The sequence below is a fragment of the Oculina patagonica genome, unplaced genomic scaffold (genome assembly GCF_052425735.1).
Source record: "Oculina patagonica isolate OP01 unplaced genomic scaffold, crgOcupat unplaced19, whole genome shotgun sequence".
Classification (NCBI taxonomy): Eukaryota; Metazoa; Cnidaria; class Anthozoa; order Scleractinia; family Oculinidae; genus Oculina; species Oculina patagonica.
Genome location: NW_027557955.1, coordinates 32,357 through 53,138, shown reverse-complemented (window position 1 = coordinate 53,138; position 20,782 = coordinate 32,357). Strand labels below are relative to the sequence as shown.

Below are 20,782 nucleotides of genomic sequence, written 5' to 3'. Positions count from 1 at the left end.
AATGAAGATACATTAATAAATTTATATAAATGCAAATAAAATAAGATCATTATTAACAAATTTAAATTAACACATTCGGAATAATCTCAAGCTCAAAACCCACCTCAAGTATTTTCTAAAAATGCTCAAAATCCACCAAAAATTAATGAGCCTAGGATAAATAAAAATAGTGTATACAGTTCGCATATAATAAAAATTATATTGTTTTTATATTTATATATTTCGATGAAAATAAAATATAAATAAATAAAACATAGGCGATAAAAATAAATTAAAAATATAACTAAGAGTAGCGGGTGAATAGACAAATATATGTTATCTAAAAGAATATTATAGTTTAAATTATTGTATATGTTATTAACGCACTTATAGCTCAAATAATTTATATTTAATATGTATAAGTAAGCAGCTCACAAATAAAAAATATTATTTAGCGTGTAAATTAATAATAAAATAATTATAAAATATAATGTATAATTTGAGTTAAAATTATTAAAAAAAAGCAAAATAGAGGTAAACATATTTATATTTTTATTAAAGTAATTTATTAAAAAATATAATAATATATAAACATAATAATACATAAAAATAACCACGTATGAATGAATTTTGTAGTTGCACATATACACCTAAAAAAACAAGTGCATTTTTGCAATTATTAAGTGAAAATAATTGTGATTTCTAAATTCAATATCGCAATAAAAGTATTTGATTAGGTATAAATGCATATACGCATTTGAATCTATAAAATTATAATTAAATATCAAATGCATAAACTAATACTTAAAAAAAATAAATAAATACTAAATATGTATTAAATATAAAAAAAATAAAATACGTTTGCAAAAAATAATTAAATCATGTATTTTCAATTAGCGTTCAGTTAATATTAAAAATTTTAGTTATTTTATTAATAAAATAATTTAATCCAAAATTTTCAAAATATAACCCCACCATCACATATCAATTCATAATTATACGCATTAAATAAGTTTTATATAAATAATCAATTAACAAAGATTCTTTTAGTAATAAAATATAAGTATTAAAATTATTATAAAACATAATTATTATTAAGTCGTACATCCAAATCAACATAGTGCTAAACATACGATTACAATTATATAATATATATTTTTGAAACCAGAATAACACTAAAATATACTATTTTTATTTCTGCCAAATTAATGCATTTTTATCAAAATCTATTAATAGGCTTATAATTATTAAAAATAAATAAAACATTAATAAGTACGCGTCCGAGCTGGTAAAAAAATTAAAATTATATATTATTGGGATAATGAACAAAAGCTCGCTATCATATAAAATAAAAAATATGGCCAACAGCGCATAATTAATATTTATTTTAATTGTATTTTGTGATACAGGCTTGACGCCACATTCATAAAAGTTATGTTTATTATTTTTAGATAAATTTTGTATAAAAAAAATATTTTTATAAAATATATATTTAAAAATAATAAAAATAATATTTATCAGTAAACATATGCTAATAAATGAAAAAAATAATTCAACGTCTCCCATAATTAAAAACATTGTATATTTGGTATTTATTAATTTTAAAAGGCGTGGTAAAATATGAATAAAAAAAGTAAAAAATTGTAGTATGCAATAAATAAAATAAAAAAAAATCAATTGAATATACGCTTTTTAAAAATATTTTGCAACTTTTCCAGTCTTTTTATAAGAAATGTGCCGGCTGATTTTAAATCCGCGTTGCGTAAATATATTAATTTTTTTAAAAAATAATAAATTATTTAAAGTTTTAAGTAATATTGATTTGGACAACCCGAAAAGTATTAATTTTTTTTTAAAATTTACAACTTTAGTGAAAAAAATAAATATGCGTATTATGTGAAAATAATTAATATGAGGAAACAAGTGTGTTTTTTTTTTATTTGAAAAAATTCTATAAATTTTACTTTTTATTAAAATTTTATAATAATAGTATGTTACTATAGGTAACATTACGTGTAGATTATAAAAATAAAAATTAAATGGTACACGAAAATTAATTTTTGACTTATTAAATATAAAAATTTTGTAGTACTTAAAATATAACAAATAAAAATTTTGGCGAACTATTTTATTATAAAAAATATTAGTATGATTAATATTTATGATCAATATAAAAAACATAAAATTATTTATTATTTTTTTTTAGAAATTGAGCTAGTAGTGTAAGGTGTAATTTTTTTTTTAATCCGTATATTAATAAAGTTTTAAAATGTAAAGGCGTTAATATTTTGTTAAATAAATAAAAAATTCTGGAGTGTATTGAGTATTGCGCCGCGCACATTAAGTCTAGTTTTAATCACTTTAATACAAAATTTAAACGTTTTTGGGGCATTAAATATTGAATTTGCTTTTCATATTTATTTTTTATGCGAGCATTTTTTTTTTTTTTTTATTAATTTTATTTAATGATAAAGAATTTACAGGCATTAATTCTTTTAAATTATCCATAATATTTTGATAAAATAATAATATTTTAGTTAAAAATATATTATTGTAAAATAAATAAAAATTATAATATTTGTTAAAAAGCAAATATACTCTAAATTTTAATCCAGATTTTATAAAAATATTTATTAAAGATATAAAAATGCTTATACTAGCCATACTATTATATTTTAACTGACGTTTATATTTTAGAAAATTTAATTTGGATTGTAAATTTATGCGCGTAAAAAATAAAATATAATTATTTAGGTAAATAGTTTTAGTTGGGATTCGATTAGAATATATATAATTAGAATATATATAATTAGAATATATATAATTAGAATAGATATAATTAGAATAGATATAATTAGAATAGATATAATGGTATTTATTTGACAACTATATATACAAATTGCGCGATTTTTTTTTTAAATTTTTTATATTTATATAATTTTTTATATTTATATAATTTTTTATATTTATATAATTTATTTAAAACCCCCCAAAATCAATAAATACATATAAATCGGTTAAATGATATAACATAAACTTCACTATCAATAAAAATTTTTTTAAATTTAATAAATATGTAATGCAATTTATTTGATGAAGAGAAATAATTGATGTTTGATCTTCATATATTATTTAAATAATGACTATTTTTAAAAAATTTAATATTTTTATTAACTGTTGGGTCATTAAAAATTCGTTTAAAATTAAATCAGTGATTTTTAAATAAATAATTGCTGTATTTAAAAAAAAAATATACATTAAACTTCAAAGCAGCGTGATGGTGATATTTAATTTGCTTATACTTGATGTTATCATTATATATATGCAATCAGTGCGTGTATTTACCCAATCGGCTTAGTATAGAATATCCTGGTTGTCCCACGATAATAAACTTGTTTTATTAATAATTTTACTAGTTATAACATAAAAATAAAATCGTTGCGGTTACGAATTAGTATCATAAAAAAACTAATTAAACTAAGTATATAAATACATGTTGTACAATAAAAATATAATCTGATAGAATTAGCATAATACGTTAATGTTGTATACGTTATTGTTTTGGTTGTATAAAATTTTCTTAACACTAAACATAATTGAATAAACAATAATGTGTACGAAAATGTAAAAAATAATTGAATCATTAAACACGCAGATATATAACAAAAATCATATTTATATCAAAATACTGTCGGTGTACTATGATACGAAAAATGATCCTTTTGCGCGACTCCCCAGCCTCACTTATTAGGTGTATTATTTAGCTGCAAATAATCAATATTTAAATTATAATTATAGGTAGTAGGGTTGGTAAAATATAAAAACATGACGACTACAATATTAATATAAACTAACATACCCAACAGTAAAATACTAATGCTTAAAAATATTAATATTTTATTTAGCGAAATTCAACGTAAATTTAATTGTAAAATATAAGCAAAAAATAACAAAATAAAATGTATAGAAATTGCTTTTCAAATAAAAATTCTGTTATATCAATTTCAAAAGCTAATTCACACGGCGCAGCAACTTTGCAATTCAAAATAAAACGGGATTACGGCAAAAATAATAAGTAGCATTAAACTTAACATTAAATATACTTGAATTAATCAATATGTTTTATACAATGAATTTCATATTCGTTTATCGCGCCCTGTATAATTACCATACGTGCTGCTTATTAACACCTCAGCACACCAACTAATTATTAATAAAAATAATAATCAACTTTGGCACAAACTCCATTCTATTGGTTCAAATAGCGGCTCATCATCACTTATAACAGAGTCAACTATAAACATAAATATTAAACAACAGAAAATAAAAAAATTTTTTTAAAAATTAATTTGATAATTGACACAATATTACACGACAAATTATATAATTGCATTATAATAAACTAAAATATTTTATTTAATAAATATGATGTAATAAAATATATTTAAGTTTAATCAAAATATTAATAAATACATTTATAATGAAGTAGACAAATATATAAATATTAATAAACTATACATATATAATACGATATTTAGACGATTTCTAACAATATATAATAACGGTACAGGTAGTGCATAATTATTAATTATTGAGCTAATTCTACAAAATATACCCAACTTGTCGATATTTATTAAAATAAAATTGCTAAAATTTTGCCATTTTTACCATAACGCAATAAATTATTTTTATTAAGAAAAAACGGATATTTTTTTGAGGCGCATGAAAATAAGTAATTATATTTTAGTTTATTTAAAAAAAATTTATTTAGAGTGATTTTTTGCTTTGTTTTAAAAAAATATAAATTATAATTTATATTTTTATTTTTAAAATAATTTAACATAATAATTATTGATTGCTTAAAATGATTATATTTAAATATCTTAATGAAGTTATGTTGGTATAAATGTTTTATACACGCGCGGTTAAATTTAGTATCTTTTATTACTAAATAATTTAAATTGTGCCTATACGCGATGTTTACTAGATTTGTAATGTGCATTAATTGTCTAACAATCATTAAAAAAAACAGAATTTTTTATTAGTATAATTTACAAAAATTTATGGTATTTTATTAGTTTTAATACATTATTATATTCAGGATAATTACGCAAAAAAAAAATACCATTAAGCTTCAAAATAGTATTGGTATTAAAATTAAACGCGGCGCAAACATAATTATATAAATTTTTAAGTATTTTGTATAAATAAATCCACAGCAAAGTCATTTAAATAAACACAATTATTTTATCAAATAATTAATAATAAAAATAATCACCAAAATATATATAATAAAATAATACTAAATTTTAGCCAGCCTATTTTTGATAAATGGTCATATCTGAAGCGCGGCACGCCAACACGCATAATTATTAAAAATAACAAAGATAAAATAATTTTTACGCTGAATATAATGTTTGCATGCATTAAAAAAAATATTTTTATTTTAAAAAAAATATAAACACGCGCTGCCAAATATATTTTTATTAAGTAAAACTCAGTCAATTGTATATACTAATTTTGTAAATATTTTATAGAAAATAAATTATTAAATATAACATATCTAGAAAATTTATATTTTGTTACTACACCATATTTTCTACCTCGAATTACACAATAATTTATAAATTTTTCCTTTGAAGTAAAGTTATTTTTATAATTATTTTTGTAATTACAGTTTAACTTACTAAGTTTACTTAGGTAATTATTAAATTTGAATAATTTAAACGCGACTAATAATATTTCAGATTTTAAATATAAAATTCGTTTTAAAAAATCCGAATTATTATTTAATTTTTGTCTGGAATATTGTGGCCTAGAGTTAATAATTTTAAATTGATTATTATCGATCAACTTCTCCGAATACAATATCTTGTGATCCGACTAAGGTAACAACATCGGCAAAATAATGCCCCTTAGACAAGTAGGATAAAATTTGTAAGTGTGTATATGCTGGGCTTTTAATTTTACAACGGTAAGGTTTATTTAGATTATTAGAAATTAGTGTTACACCAAATTCACCTTTAGGCGCTTCAACACTAGCATAATACAATCCTTTGGGAAGTATATGCCCTTCACTATAATATTTAAAATGGGCTATTAATTTTTCCATATTTATATATTTATTTTGTGTTATTTTTTTTCACTTATTAAAAAATATTTTATAGTCAATTAAATTTAATGAAGATATAACTTGATTAATTAAGTATAAGCTTTCAAACATTTCACGCATGCGAATTAAAAAGCGGTCGAATGAATCTCCATTTTTTCCTAAAAAACTATTAAATGTTGTGTACCAATAATTACTATAAGTGAATTGAGATAAAAGTCTAATGTCTTTTTTAAACCAGCCGCGCGCGCAATTACGCCGGTTGCTCCGGATTTTAACGCGTTGGTATACCCCAAAATTCCTATATTAACTAATCTTAATTTCCATAATTTATTAGTACTTAGTACTGAGTATATTTCTATTAAACACTTAAAACAATCTTTTGTAAATAATGCTATATCGATAAATAAATTTATATTTATACCACTGATATTTATTGAATTTGGGCGGTAAAATGCTGCGTGCATTCTAGCACCGGACACTCGCTCATAAAATTCCATTATTTTTTCGCGTTCTTCGAACGCTCAAAATAATGGTGACATATTTCCTACGTCTAACGAATGTGTAGATATCGTTAGTAAATGATTTAATAACCGCGTTAATTCATCAAACATTAGTCTGATCTTAATATAAAATGAAGTGTAATTTAAAGTACATAAAGCCGTTTCGACTGATAGGCAGAATGCGTGCTCCTGTGACATCATAGATACGTAATCTAAACGATCAAAATAAGGTAATGCTTGTAAATATAATTTTGACTCGATTAATTTCTCAGTTCCTCTATGCAAAAATCCAATGTGTGGATCTGCGCGCTCTACTAATTCACCATTTAATTGTAAAATTAAACGTAAAACTCCATGAGCTGCGGGGTGCTGTGGACCAAAATTTAATAAAACATGTTTTATCGAATTTGAGTTATTTATTATTTGGTTATTTCAAAAATTAAAGATATTGGATTTCAATTTGATAAACATGCTCGGCATGTATTATGTTAAATACTTCCAATTATACATTTTTAAGCTAAATAATGTATTATAATATTTTTTGCTTAACCCTCAATTTGATATTAAATTATTATAGTATAAATAAATGGCGCTAAACGTTGATATATCATAATTTATGTATAAAAGATTTTTGAAAATAAAATTTGATTTGTATAAGATAATAAATTTATAACTAAGTGGTAATTGAATGATGTCGCCAGTATAAATATAATTTTTTATAATTTTTTTTAATTTAATTTTTGAACTAAAATAATATGATTTTAAACTGCCATTTGTGTATACTAATAAGTATTTATTATTGGCTAAAAATGATTTTTTAAATATATAATGAATATTATTATATCAATATAATAGTTTATAGTAAACTTGCAGAGATGAAATTAAATTAACATATTTTGTTAACATATGTTGAAACTTAACATTGATTTTATAAATTGTTTTAAATTGTTCTCTTATTAAACGCCATAAGGTTGCAAAACCAGGTTTTAATTTAATTTTATATGCAAAATATTGTATATTGTATTTTTTTTTATATTTTTGAGATAAATTTTCATTTGAAAAAAATACAGATTTTTTATATTTAAAAAAAAAATTACTTAAAATAATATTTATATAAAAATAATATTTATTATTATATTTAAATATTTTATACAAATGTAATAATTTTTTTTGAAAAAAAAATTTGATGAAATTAAAATTATGCGCGTGCGCTATATTATCGTTTTTAATAATTATTATTCTATTGTAGTTTTTCTTATATATACTTAAATTTATTTTGAAATCAAGCGACTCGTTAAGTTTATATTTATTATAAATATTCGTAATCGAAATTATTTGTTTTTTTTTAAAAAACAAAGTTGAATTATTTATATTATAAAAAATTTTATTTGTAAGTGATAAAAAATTAGTGCAAAAATTAGTGCCACAATATATTTTTATTGGTAGTATTATATTTTTTTTTAACACGTTACGCATATTACTAATACTGGTTAAATTATAAACTCGACGTTGCTTGCGCGAACTAATAATACGGTTATATACCATATTTTGGTGTATATAATTATGCATTAAATTTTTAAAAAAAAAATTTAATATTGTTTTATAGTATATGCTTACAAATCGTTTGAGGTGCTTTATTTGTCAAGATGTTTTAAATGATTTTATAACTTGTCTTTTAGAACGCAAATTATAAATATTCAAATCTCAGCTATAGCGGCACGATGTATTTGTGCGTAAATTATATTTGTATATAAATATTTTTTTAATTTTTTTATTAACACGTTTAATAAATTTTTGAAGTGAGCCGTATTTTAATAAAATATTATTTTTTAATCTTACTTTATATAAATTAATTTGCGTAAAATTATAGAATAGCGATTGAATTTTATACGGGTATTTATAAAAAATAATTTGTGGTAAATATAAATTTGAATCATCGTGTGATTTATATTTAAATTTATAAGCATAAAATAAATACTTATTTATATTTAATTTTAGCGGCATTTTAGGTGAATTTTTATATAAATATTTATTTCTAAATAATTTAGTTCGTTTTAAATGTATTTTATTGCAAGTGTTACTTTGTTGTAATAAATAATAATAAAACGATGATTTAATTTTGAATTTAGTTGATTTAAAATGAATTACGCGCGATCATTTTAATTTGTTTATAAGATTAATGTTTGAACAAAATAATTTATATTTTTTTTTAAAGTTATTTGGCAATAATATAATATTCTTGTAGCGGCACTTACGTTGGTTAGACAAATGATGATGTTTATACTTAATATTTTTATATAAATAAATATTATCCGCTAAATAACCATTAAAATTATATTTATAAAAGTTATAAATAAGTTTATTTCACGTTAGTTTCATATATATATACAATACTTAAGCTTACAATATTACTGCGTGCGCATCATGTTAATATAGTTATGCTCATATATCAAATTTTTTTTTTTTTTAGATTTTTTTTTAGATTTTTTTTTAGATTTTTTTTTAGATTTTTTTTTAGATTTTTTTTTAGATTTTTTTTTAGATTTTTTTTTAGATTTTTTTTTATGTATGATCTGACTACATTAGGAATTTTATATGATGTTCATCCGTTCGATCAAGTACGCTGGCCTTTAGTTGGTTTACCAAACAATAAGCACCGCGAACTATAAGTTTTTAAAATTAATTTTTTATATAAATAAAGTTTATAATAATTACTAAGTAATGATTTTTGAGGTATAATAGAATTTATAATTCTATAAACTAAGTACGTTGTTAAGTATGTATAAATTTTACATGAATATTTAAAAATTTTTTCTAATTCAAAGTATAAATATGATGTATATCAATATATAAATTTATAATTATTATTATTTAAAAAATTTTTATATAACGATGTGGTTTTGTTTAATTTGTGTTTTAATAAAGTTATTCCGATATGTGCTATAAAATAATACGAATGGTGCACTAATAATGATTTTTTATATTTAAAAAATTTATATTTGCGAAATTTATAAATAGGTAAATAATAAGAATCGAACTTATATTTCTAAAGTCACAGTTTAGCACTTTACCATTAAGTTATATTTACCGAATTTTATAATTATACTTAATACGCTTTAGTTTTGATTCGGGTTTTATTATTTTGAAATACCTTTTATATAATTTAGCGTGAGTTGAATCATTTATTTTTTGTCGTTTTAATTTTTCTTTTTGTGCAGTTACTCTTAGTTTTACTTTTAGCTTTAATTTTGATTTATATTTGGCACGTTTTTTTGTTCATATAAATTCTTTAATATTAAACCCCAGTGCTCAGATATTAATATATTTTTTAAAAAAATATTTTCCGTTATAAATATTTATAACGTTTAATATTGTATTTATATTAACAGTTAAATTTTTATATGAGTACATACCAGGACTTGCTTTTTTTAATATCTTATAAAAATTAATATTTTTACATAAATGCGAAGATTTATATTTGTGCAAATTCAAAAACTCTTTATACCAATTAGTATATATTTTTTCCTCAAGGGTTTTTTTTTATTTTTATAATATTCGTATTTCCGCCGTGTGGGTGATCAACAGCGTTTTTTGCAATTCCACGAACAGATTGTTTATTGCCAAGTTTAAACCTATTTGAAGCTTTAGGAATTTTTCTGCTTTCTTCAATTTTAAAAATTGACGCATAGTATACGAAGCAAATATTTAAAAATGAAATATAAATTTTTTTTTTTGATGGTAAAATAATTTGGGTTAATAATTTAGAATGAATGTGCATATTTATTTTTGCAACACTACCCAATGCTGTGCAATACATTAGTTTTTTAAAAAAATTATTTATAAAATATTTATGTTGTTTTGGAAGCTGACTTCTATGATAGTTTGATTGTACATTAAAAATTATTGTTGATATATGTAATTTATATAAATATGTATATAAATATGGCAAAATAAACTCTGTGGTTTCAAGTCTAAACCGATCTACATAAAATTTAAATAAATTTATATTTTGCGTATAAGGTAGCATATAAATGTTTCCCCAGTTATTACAAATCATAATATGGATTTTATAATTATATTTATTATATCTTATTCCAATAATATTGTATAATTGGTTGTATTGGAAATTAAATAAATATAATTTAGGTAATTTGTATATTTTTGCTTTTTTAGAGATATTTATTTTTCTACCAATTATAGATTTATTTTTATTTTTAGTGTTAAATATAAATAATTTGTTATAATTAATTAAATTAAAAAAAGTGAATACGAAACTATCAAATTTATGAAAACTTAATTTTTTTTTATTTTTTTTTATATATAAAATATTATTATATTTTTTAAAATAAAGTATTAAGATAAAGTATGTTCGTAAAAAAAAAAATTTATAATATTTATTTAAAAAAAATTTAACATTAAAGAATCATAAATTAGAAAATATAGGTTTTTTGATCAAATTAAAAAACTGTTATTAAATTATTTATACTGCAGTAGCTTATATGCTATAAAGTGTTAAATTTATTAAAAAAATAAAATTATACAAAAATCAACCACCCCCAAAAAAAATAACAAAAATAAAACTTGCAATAATTAAATGCATATATTCGATTAAATATAAAATTAACAAAATTATTCCGCTATACTCCGTAGCATATCCGGCTACTACTTCTGCTTCAGTTTCGAGGTGATCAAATGGTGTGCGCTTTGCTTCAAATAATAAAAAAATAATAAAACAAATACATATGATATTTAAAATAAATATAAATGATATTTTATTTTGAATTAGTATAAAATCTTGATAATTAGTTGACTGACTTAATATAAAAATTAAAGATATTATAATTATTAAAAAAATATCGAATGAGATAATTTGCACGCAGCCTCGAACAGCACTTAAAAGAGCGTACCTAGATTTGCTAATTAAAGCAATTACGATAATAAAAATTTGGCTTAAAGTTGTAATTAAAAATTGATATAAAATTAAAGCGTCAGCATTAATAAAAATATTTAAGTTAAAATTCAAAGTAAAATTTATGCACATAAACAACTGCAATATATACAGTAAAGTAATTAATAATTGAATTTCGTTGGAGATCAAATGGGGTATAATAAATATATTTTTATTTAGTAATTTACCTAAATCTCAAATTAACTGCAAGCTGCCATTGCGTCCAATAATACTTGGGCCTAAACGACGTTGTGCAAAAGCTAAAAATTTTCGTTCTAGTAAAACCGTAAATAATGATATGACTAAATAAATTACGCTAATTATAGTTATTAATTCTGATAAGTACAATATGACATACAAAAATAAAAATTTTGCTTTAAATCCGGCATCTAATTGTAGGTAATACGCATATTCAATTATAATATTTTACGAAAATAAAAAAATGATGATAAGTAATTTTTCATATGATTTTAAAATAATAAAAATTATACTGGTATATAAGTTTTAATGTTTTATTATGCGTAAAGACGTCTGATCGCGAATTAATAAACATATTAAAATAATATAGTAAAAATTCTGTGTGTAATAATAAATTAATTTGATTAAAAATAAATCAAAAATTTCACAGACTCAAAGCCGCGATATTAATAATATTTGTTTTATTTAAACGATAATTAAATTTATATAAATATAAATTTGAATTTACAATACGAATAGGTCGCAATCGCTTGGTTCTATACTTGAAATTTTGAAATTTTTTTATTGCTAGAATATATTCAACCACAAAAATATAAACAAATTTAATTATATCACATATGTTTATAGTTATAATTTAATAATTTGTATCCTATATAATGTTGTAATTGTAGCAAACCGTATAATAATGCTTCAGCAGTTGGAGGACATCCTGGAACATACATATCAACTGGAATTATTTTATCGCATCCGCGTACTACTGAATATGAATAATGATAATAACCGCCGCCGTTTGCGCAACTTCCCATGGAAAGTACTCATTTAGGATTATTTAATTGATCATATAGTTTTCTTAACAGAGGTGACATTTTATTAGTTAAAGTGCCTGCCACAATAATTAAATCTGAATGCCTTGGTGAAGCTCGCAATAAAATTCCAAATCGATCCATGTCATAACGGCTTACTGCGGCGTGCATCATTTCAACAGCGCAACAAGCTAAGCCAAAAGTTAGAGGTCATATTGATCCAGCCTTGATTCACGAGACTATAGTCGATGTTTTTGTATTAATTCAATCCACAAATATAAAATACAACAAATTAATTTTAAACTACTATAAAAACTCAATGTGGCGATAACATTTTCTAACGTGTTTTGTATAATTTGTTGGTCTGTGCGCCCCATAAATTGAGCGACGTTTGCGTTTAGAAAATAATGGAACAAAATCATATGCTCCGCGAACTGCAGTATATTTAACTCCGGGCAAATCATTAGCGCGGCCACCCTCCACTAATACACGGTTATACCGCGTACACAGATTACCGATTCCTGGCATGCGGGCGGTCACACGTAGTTTGTTGTAAAGTTTAATTTTTGCGACTTGACGTATAGCTGAATTTGGTTTTTTTGGCGTCATTGGTCTGATTCGAACAACTAATCCTTTTGCTTGGGGGGCTTTTTGTAGCGCGAAAGTGTTATTTTTTTTGTTATTTTTTTTTATTGTTTTGTCATTTTTTCGATACTTATAATTTAATTTTTGACTCAATAAACTCAATCACAAAAACTTTATTATATTAAAATAACAATGTCATGGGGTAAATACCTAGAATAATTAAATGGCTTATTAAAAATATATACATACAAATTTCTATTTTATTTATATCATAGTAATTTGCAAATAATTTAGGTTTATCCGTATATAACATTTTTACAAATAAATTACCATACATAATTTGAATTCAAAATTTAAACAAAATTATTGGGATACTTAAAAATAATAAAAATAATAAAAATGCATAAACAGCTGGGTTTAATTCAAGTATATAGGAAAATAATATAACTTCAGCCCAAAACAGACTTGTGCACGGAAAACCTAAAAATAAAATATTAGTTATTAAAATAACTGTTGTTAATCACGGGGCAAACAATCATAATGAAGTTAATTCTGTTATATATCGCGTATGAAATCGTCGCGATATACTATCGGTTAATAAAAAAAATAAGGATGAAATAACTGCGTGGCTAACTAACATCAAAATTCCCGCTATATATGCTAGATGACTGCTGTTTAATAACGTTAATAATAATCAGTGCATTTCTATGACAGTTGTCAAAGCAATTATTTTTTTTAAATCAATTTGGTAATATAACCGCATTGAAACGTCAAAGATACCAATAATAAGTCAAACAATAATAAATCAAAAAGAAATCATTAAATAAAAATAGCATACAAATTTAATAAACGCAAAAAATGCTAATTTTACTAACACCCCGCTTAAAAAAATTGAAAAATTAGTTGGTGCTTCTACATGAGCTTTAGGGAGTCATAAGTGAAATGGCCATATCGGCATTTTAACTCCAAAACTAATTAATAGGGAAATAAATAATATGTGTTGCTCACTAGTTGTTAAAGATAATTTTGTAAACTCTGTGAATTGGTATACATTATATTTTATCATAATATAAATACTAGTAAATATTAATGTTAGAGCACCAAATTGGGTCCAAAATAACATAATATAAGCTGCTTCAGCACACCGGTACGTTTTCGCAAATTTATATAATATAAAAAATGCCGGTAATAATAAAAATTCGTACCCCATTAAAAAAATAATTAAATTGTTTGTAAATAATATAATATATGCGCTTAAGTATATAATTATTAAAAAAAATAAATAATAGTATATATAATTATTAAAAAAAATAATTGTAAAAATAAACGATATAAATGTTATTACAATAAATGAATACACTACGGCTGTAATTCAACCATAAACAAAAAAATCAAACATCATATATATTTTTGTATAGTGTAAAACATACGTTGTATATATTAAAAATACGATAAATAATCACAATAATATTTTTGTAATATTTACTCTAAAAATAATTGTTGAAAGTAACAGCATTAAACAGTTAATTATAAATATATTATAAATTATATACATTAAAATATACATACTTGTTTAATGCGATTTTGGAGTTTAGAGGTAATCTAGTGGTGACGATTTTAACATATTGAATAAATCGGCCAATTCTAATATTTCTTGACTCGAGTAATGATAAGTTAGGCCGCAAAATAGTTTTTCAATTAACTTTGCTGCCTTTACCTTTCCCCATTCTCGCATTTCTCGATTTTTTAAAAATCGGGATGGTTGGAAAATACGGCAGCCACACACGTCTAAAATTATATTTTTTTTTTTTATTTAAACGTTTAATATACAGAATTAGCCGGTGTAAGTGCTTATTTGTCAAGTAAGAAATATTTATATTTTTTGATGCAATTGTGCCAAATAAAAAATGCGTTGATATATTATATGTTGTGTAAGTTCGGTGTTTTTGCGATTTTATATATTTTTGTTTTTTTGGAATATACAAATATATACACAACCTAATATTATAAAATATAAATAATTATCGCTAAACAATCATTTAAATAACAAAAAAAAAATAACATTAAAACGCATAATGCGGTATTAAACTTGTGCGGCATTACAGAATATTTTATTTTAAAAAAATTTATATTATTTATTAAAATATTTTGAGGGAAAAATAATTGAATAAATTTTAAATAAAAATACAACATTAATAATATAAAATATATAAAATATATAAAATATATAAAATTTGCGCGAACTAATATATATTTACAGTAAATAATTTTGATGAAAAAAAAACTAAACGGCGGTATTCCGGCTAGATTTAAAATTATGGCGCATAATAAATAAATAAAATTTTTATTATTAAAAGCGTACTGGCTGTGATATTGCAGCACATAATTAGTATTGATTCCAATATTGTATAATAATAACATCATAAATCCAGTTAAAAATATATATAATAATATATATAAAAGTATATATGCTGATAACGCTGCGGTTTCATCATAAATTAACATTTGAATAAACTGAATTAAAATTAAATTAGGCGGTCATTTTAACAAAATTTATAAATATATCATAATATATTTTTACGGTGCTGATAATTAGTGCTGGGTTGCTGATTTTGATGCTTGATAAATAAATTAAACCTGGTGATCAATCAACAATATTTATACCGCTTTAAATTGTTTGAATTAAACATAAAAAATAAATTATTTTTTTTGAAAAATAAATCCATTAGCAAATAATTTTGTTTAACGTTATGGGGATATGAATCATAAATGTTTAACAGTGCCACATGGTTTATATATTTTGATTTTATATATTTTGATTTTATATATTTTGATTTTATATATTTTGATTTTATATATTTTGATTTTGGTGCGGCCAACATAAAAAACTATATAATTTGCAAATTTGTAATTAATATGATATTTATTATTATGCAATTTATCGGTATAACCATAACCGCATACCCACAGCTCCTGGTGTATTTGCTTCAATGGATGATGTATACGATAAAATATTATTATGATACGAATTACTTGTTTTTCCTATGTTATATATATATTTGCGAGTTCTCGCATTTCCACCCACACCAATTTTTCCTTTTAAAATAAAGCGTATTCCAGATAAAGAGGAGTAATTATAGAATAATTGTTTATTAATAGTTAAATATTTAAAAATTCGTAAAATAAACTTATATAGCGCGCGCTGTTTTCAAAACTTTATTAATTTAATTTGTTGTTTAAATCACTTACTAAATAATATAGTATTTTGATTTCATATACTAAGTCATAGTGTAAAGATGCTGAATTTGAAATATGATTTATTACTAAAAATACTATTAAAACTCCGATTTAACTTTAATCATGTATAACAACAAATCAACTCCGGCCATTTTAATAAAGTAAATATATTTTTATTTAACCATACGCAAGTTAATACTCCCAAATAGTGATATAATATATTTTTAAAAATATAAAAATATGGTTTGATTAAAGTATTAGGTTTGATTAAAGTATTAGGTTTGATTAAAGTATTAGGTTTGATTAAAGTATTAGGTTTGATTAAAGTATTAGGTTTGATTAAAGTATTAGGTTTGATTAAAGTATTAGGTTTGATTAAAGTATTAGGTTTGATTAAAGTATTAGGTTTGATTAAAGTATTAGGTTTGATTAAAGTATTAGGTTTGATTAAAGTATTAGGTTTGATTAAAGTATTAGGTTTGATTAAAGTATTAGGTTTGATTAAAGTATTAGGTTTGATTAAAGTATTAGGTTTGATTAAAGTATTAGGTTTGATTAAAGTATTAGGTTTGATTAAAGTATTAGGTTTGATTAAAGTATTAGGTTTGATTAAAGTATTAGGTTTGATTAAAGTATTAGGTTTGATTAAAGTATTAGGTTTGATTAAAGTATTAGGTTTGATTAAAGTATTAGGTTTGATTAAAGTATTAGGTTTGATTAAAGTATTAGGTTTGATTAAAGTATTAGGTTTGATTAAAGTATTAGGTTTGATTAAAGTATTAGGTTTGATTAAAGTATTAGGTTTGATTAAAGTATTAGGTTTGATTAAAGTATTAGGTTTGATTAAAGTATTAGGTTTGATTAAAGTATTAGGTTTGATTAAAGTATTAGGTTTGATTAAAGTATTAGGTTTGATTAAAGTATTAGGTTTGATTAAAGTATTAGGTTTGATTAAAGTATTAGGTTTGATTAAAGTATTAGGTTTGATTAAAGTATTAGGTTTGATTAAAGTATTAGGTTTGATTAAAGTATTAGGTTTGATTAATTTCACAAATTTATATACACAACATTAATGTACCGCGCTATATTGTAGTATACGGACATTTAAATATGTGATTATTATTAGATATTTTAGTTTAAAAAAATTTTTTTAAACAATTTGCGCTTGAGTGATCTTTTCTTTTTTTTTTTATAAGAGGTGTATATATATAATTTTTTAAAAATTATATTAAAAATATATAATTTTTTTTGAAAAATAAATTTGGGCGTTCCGAAATTTATTGCTTTAAATAGATATAAGTATACATATTTAACAAAAAAAAATCAACGATATTGTAAAATACTGAGTGGTAAATATAAAAATCTGCATATTAATTTAAGTTTTTTAATTAATAATAATCATATTGTTTTTATACTGTATGTATATTTTCAGTTACCGATTGATTTAAAAAACAATAAAGGCTTATAATAATAATTTAATAAATTTAAAGTAAAATTATTTTTTATAATACTAATTAAAATTTTTGGTGAATAATTAATATTTATTGACAAAAAATCATATATGCGATTATACATATAATTATAAAATATATATTTAGTACACATATGAATTGATATAAATTTAAAATTTTTAAATTTTAACATTTTTTTTAATAAAATCAATGTGAGAAAAATCGGATTCGAACCGACGAGGATATATATCAATAGATTTACAGTCTATCGCCGTCGACCACTTGGCTATTTTCTCTTTTAAAATATTAGTTATATATAATATGTACCTATATGAGTATATATATATACTCATATAGGTACATATATATTATAATGTGTATAAATATATTATGTTTTAATAGCTCAACGGTAGAGCGCAAGGCTGAAAACTTTGAGGTTATAAGTTCGAATCTTATTTAAAACAAATATATATACTTTCATTTTTAATAAAATAGCAATATTATTATTTAAAACTAAAATTTTATTTAATATTTGATTTATATTTTTAAAAAATTTTTATTGAGTAATATGCGTAATAAAACTATCTTCTTATTTTAAATATAGTAGCATTAAAGACGTAGTTGTTTATCAGCATAATTATACGAACAATATTATTATATGTTATATTATTTATAACTATACTTATAATACGCGTTGAAAAATTATAATACTTTATAATAATATTTCATCTATAGAAACATTTTATTATAATTGCGCGTGATTTGAAAGAGAAATTTCAGAACTTTTTGGTTTAAAATTTATTTATAAAAAAGATACCCGAAATTTATTGTTACCTTATTTAGATGTATCTTATCCCTTTAAAAAAAATTATCCAGTCACTGGTTATGTTAATATAACATATCACAGTATTTTAGAAACGTTATTTTATAAAAATTTATATATTCAACTATAAAAAGAGTATCGTATAATGGCAGTACTTTAGTCTTCAAAACTAATAGCGTAAGTTCGATTCTTGCTACTCTTGTTTTATTCTTTTTAATTCATTTCGCAAATACAGATATTTAAATCAATATTATTTATTATACATAAATTTTTATACACCTATAAATTTTTATACACCTATAAATTTTTATACACCTATAAATTTTTATACACCTATAAATTTTTATACACCTATAAATTTTTATACACCTATAAATTTTTATACACCTATAAATTTTTATACACCTATAAATTTTTATACACCTATAAATTTTTATACACCTATAAATTTTTATACACCTATAAATTTTTATACACCTATAAATTTTTATACACCTATAAATTTTTATACACCTATAAATTTTTATACACCTATAAATTTTTATACACCTATAAATTTTTATACACCTATAAATTTTTATACACCTATAAATTTTTATACAGTATTAAAATTATTTATACCGTTAAAATATATTAATTATAAATTTATTTCAAATACATTAACATCATTATTATTAAAAAATTTTTGATCAAATTATTATACTAAAATTATTAAAAAAAAAAATTTTTTAATAACATTAAATCGGTCACCAATGGCACATAAAAAAAAAGAGGCAGAGTCCAGATGTATTCTAAATACAAATTAATGTGAATTTATAATAAAATATTTTTTAAAACTTCACCCTTTTCTTTCAAAAATAATATAACTTATGTTTTTAATATTATTTTATATTTATTACAAAATTTCTTATATTGGCATTTTTATGAAATTTTTTATTACTTTTACAAATATCATTATTATTCGTTATTTAAATATTATAATATTTATTATTATAATTTAAAGTATAAATATACAAAATCTTTTCAAATCAGATGATTTTTAAATTTAAAAGCTGCGTGTACGACGCTTTAAATTTAATAACAAATTTAAACGTTAAAATTTATTTTAATTATATCAAACTATCGTATAATGGTAATACATTAAACTTTCAATTTAAGAATATGGGTTCAATTCCCGTTAGTTTGATTATGCTAATGATGCATATATCTAATTTAAATGTTATCGTTATTCACGCAAATTTATTTATTATTTTTATAACCTGTATGGTGAAATTGGTAGACACGTAAGACTTAAAATCTTATTCTTAAAAGAGTCTTGGTTCGAGTCCAAGTATAGGTATTTATATTTTTTTCGTCACTAATATTATACTATAACATATATGTGTACGCGATAATAATTTATATAACTATTTTTTATATAAATTATTTAAATTTTAATGCTGACACAATTAATAAGTGCACCTATAATATTATTCAAACAAAACCAATTTTTATAATTTACGGGTTGACTATTTTTTTACTAAATGCATTTTTAATTAGTTACGTAATAAACATTAACTATATGCATTTATATATTTCTTTAAATAAATATAAATTATATTTATATATTTATATATTTATATATTTATATATTTATATATTTATATATGCAAATAAACTATTAATGTCGTCTAAACATCAAGCAAATGATTTTATGCCATTACTGTTGATATTTAATATATTTTTACTAATTTTATATCATAATAGTTCTCTGTTACTATTATTATTTTTAATGGAACTTATAAGTATTTTATTTATTTTATTAATAGTAAACTCTGAAGCATCTTTTAAGCGCGTACAAAAATCTATAATTATTTATTTTTGAAATATATCATACGCTACTTTATATTTTTATATTTTTATATTTTTATATTTTTATATTTCATCGAATAACTCTTTAAATGTTACCGAATTTTATAATAAATATATATATTTATATTTTAATTTATCTAACAGTATTTTAACTTATATATTTTTATATATTTTTATATTTTTTAAATTAAGTTGAGTAATATTATTTTTTTGAAAATTAAACCTTTTTAACTATATTCCTTATTCATCATTAATCATTTATAACGTGATGTACTATTTTATTGTGTTATGCATA

The 20,782-nt window shown here is 21.3% G+C and overlaps 3 non-coding genes across 3 annotated transcripts; 2 read left to right on the top strand and 1 right to left on the bottom strand.

The window, feature by feature from the left end:
- Positions 1 to 18,026: 18,026 nt before the first annotated feature.
- Positions 18,027 to 18,109, bottom strand: Trnay-gua (transfer RNA tyrosine (anticodon GUA)). The gene has a single exon. It is a non-coding gene; the product is annotated as a tRNA-Tyr (tRNA).
- Positions 18,110 to 18,205: 96 nt separating this feature from the next.
- Positions 18,206 to 18,277, top strand: Trnaf-gaa (transfer RNA phenylalanine (anticodon GAA)). Its single transcript has one exon. It is a non-coding gene; the product is annotated as a tRNA-Phe (tRNA).
- Positions 18,278 to 19,893: 1,616 nt separating this feature from the next.
- Trnal-uaa (transfer RNA leucine (anticodon UAA)) lies at positions 19,894 to 19,975 on the top strand. Its single transcript has one exon. It is a non-coding gene; the product is annotated as a tRNA-Leu (tRNA).
- Positions 19,976 to 20,782: the final 807 nt, after the last annotated feature.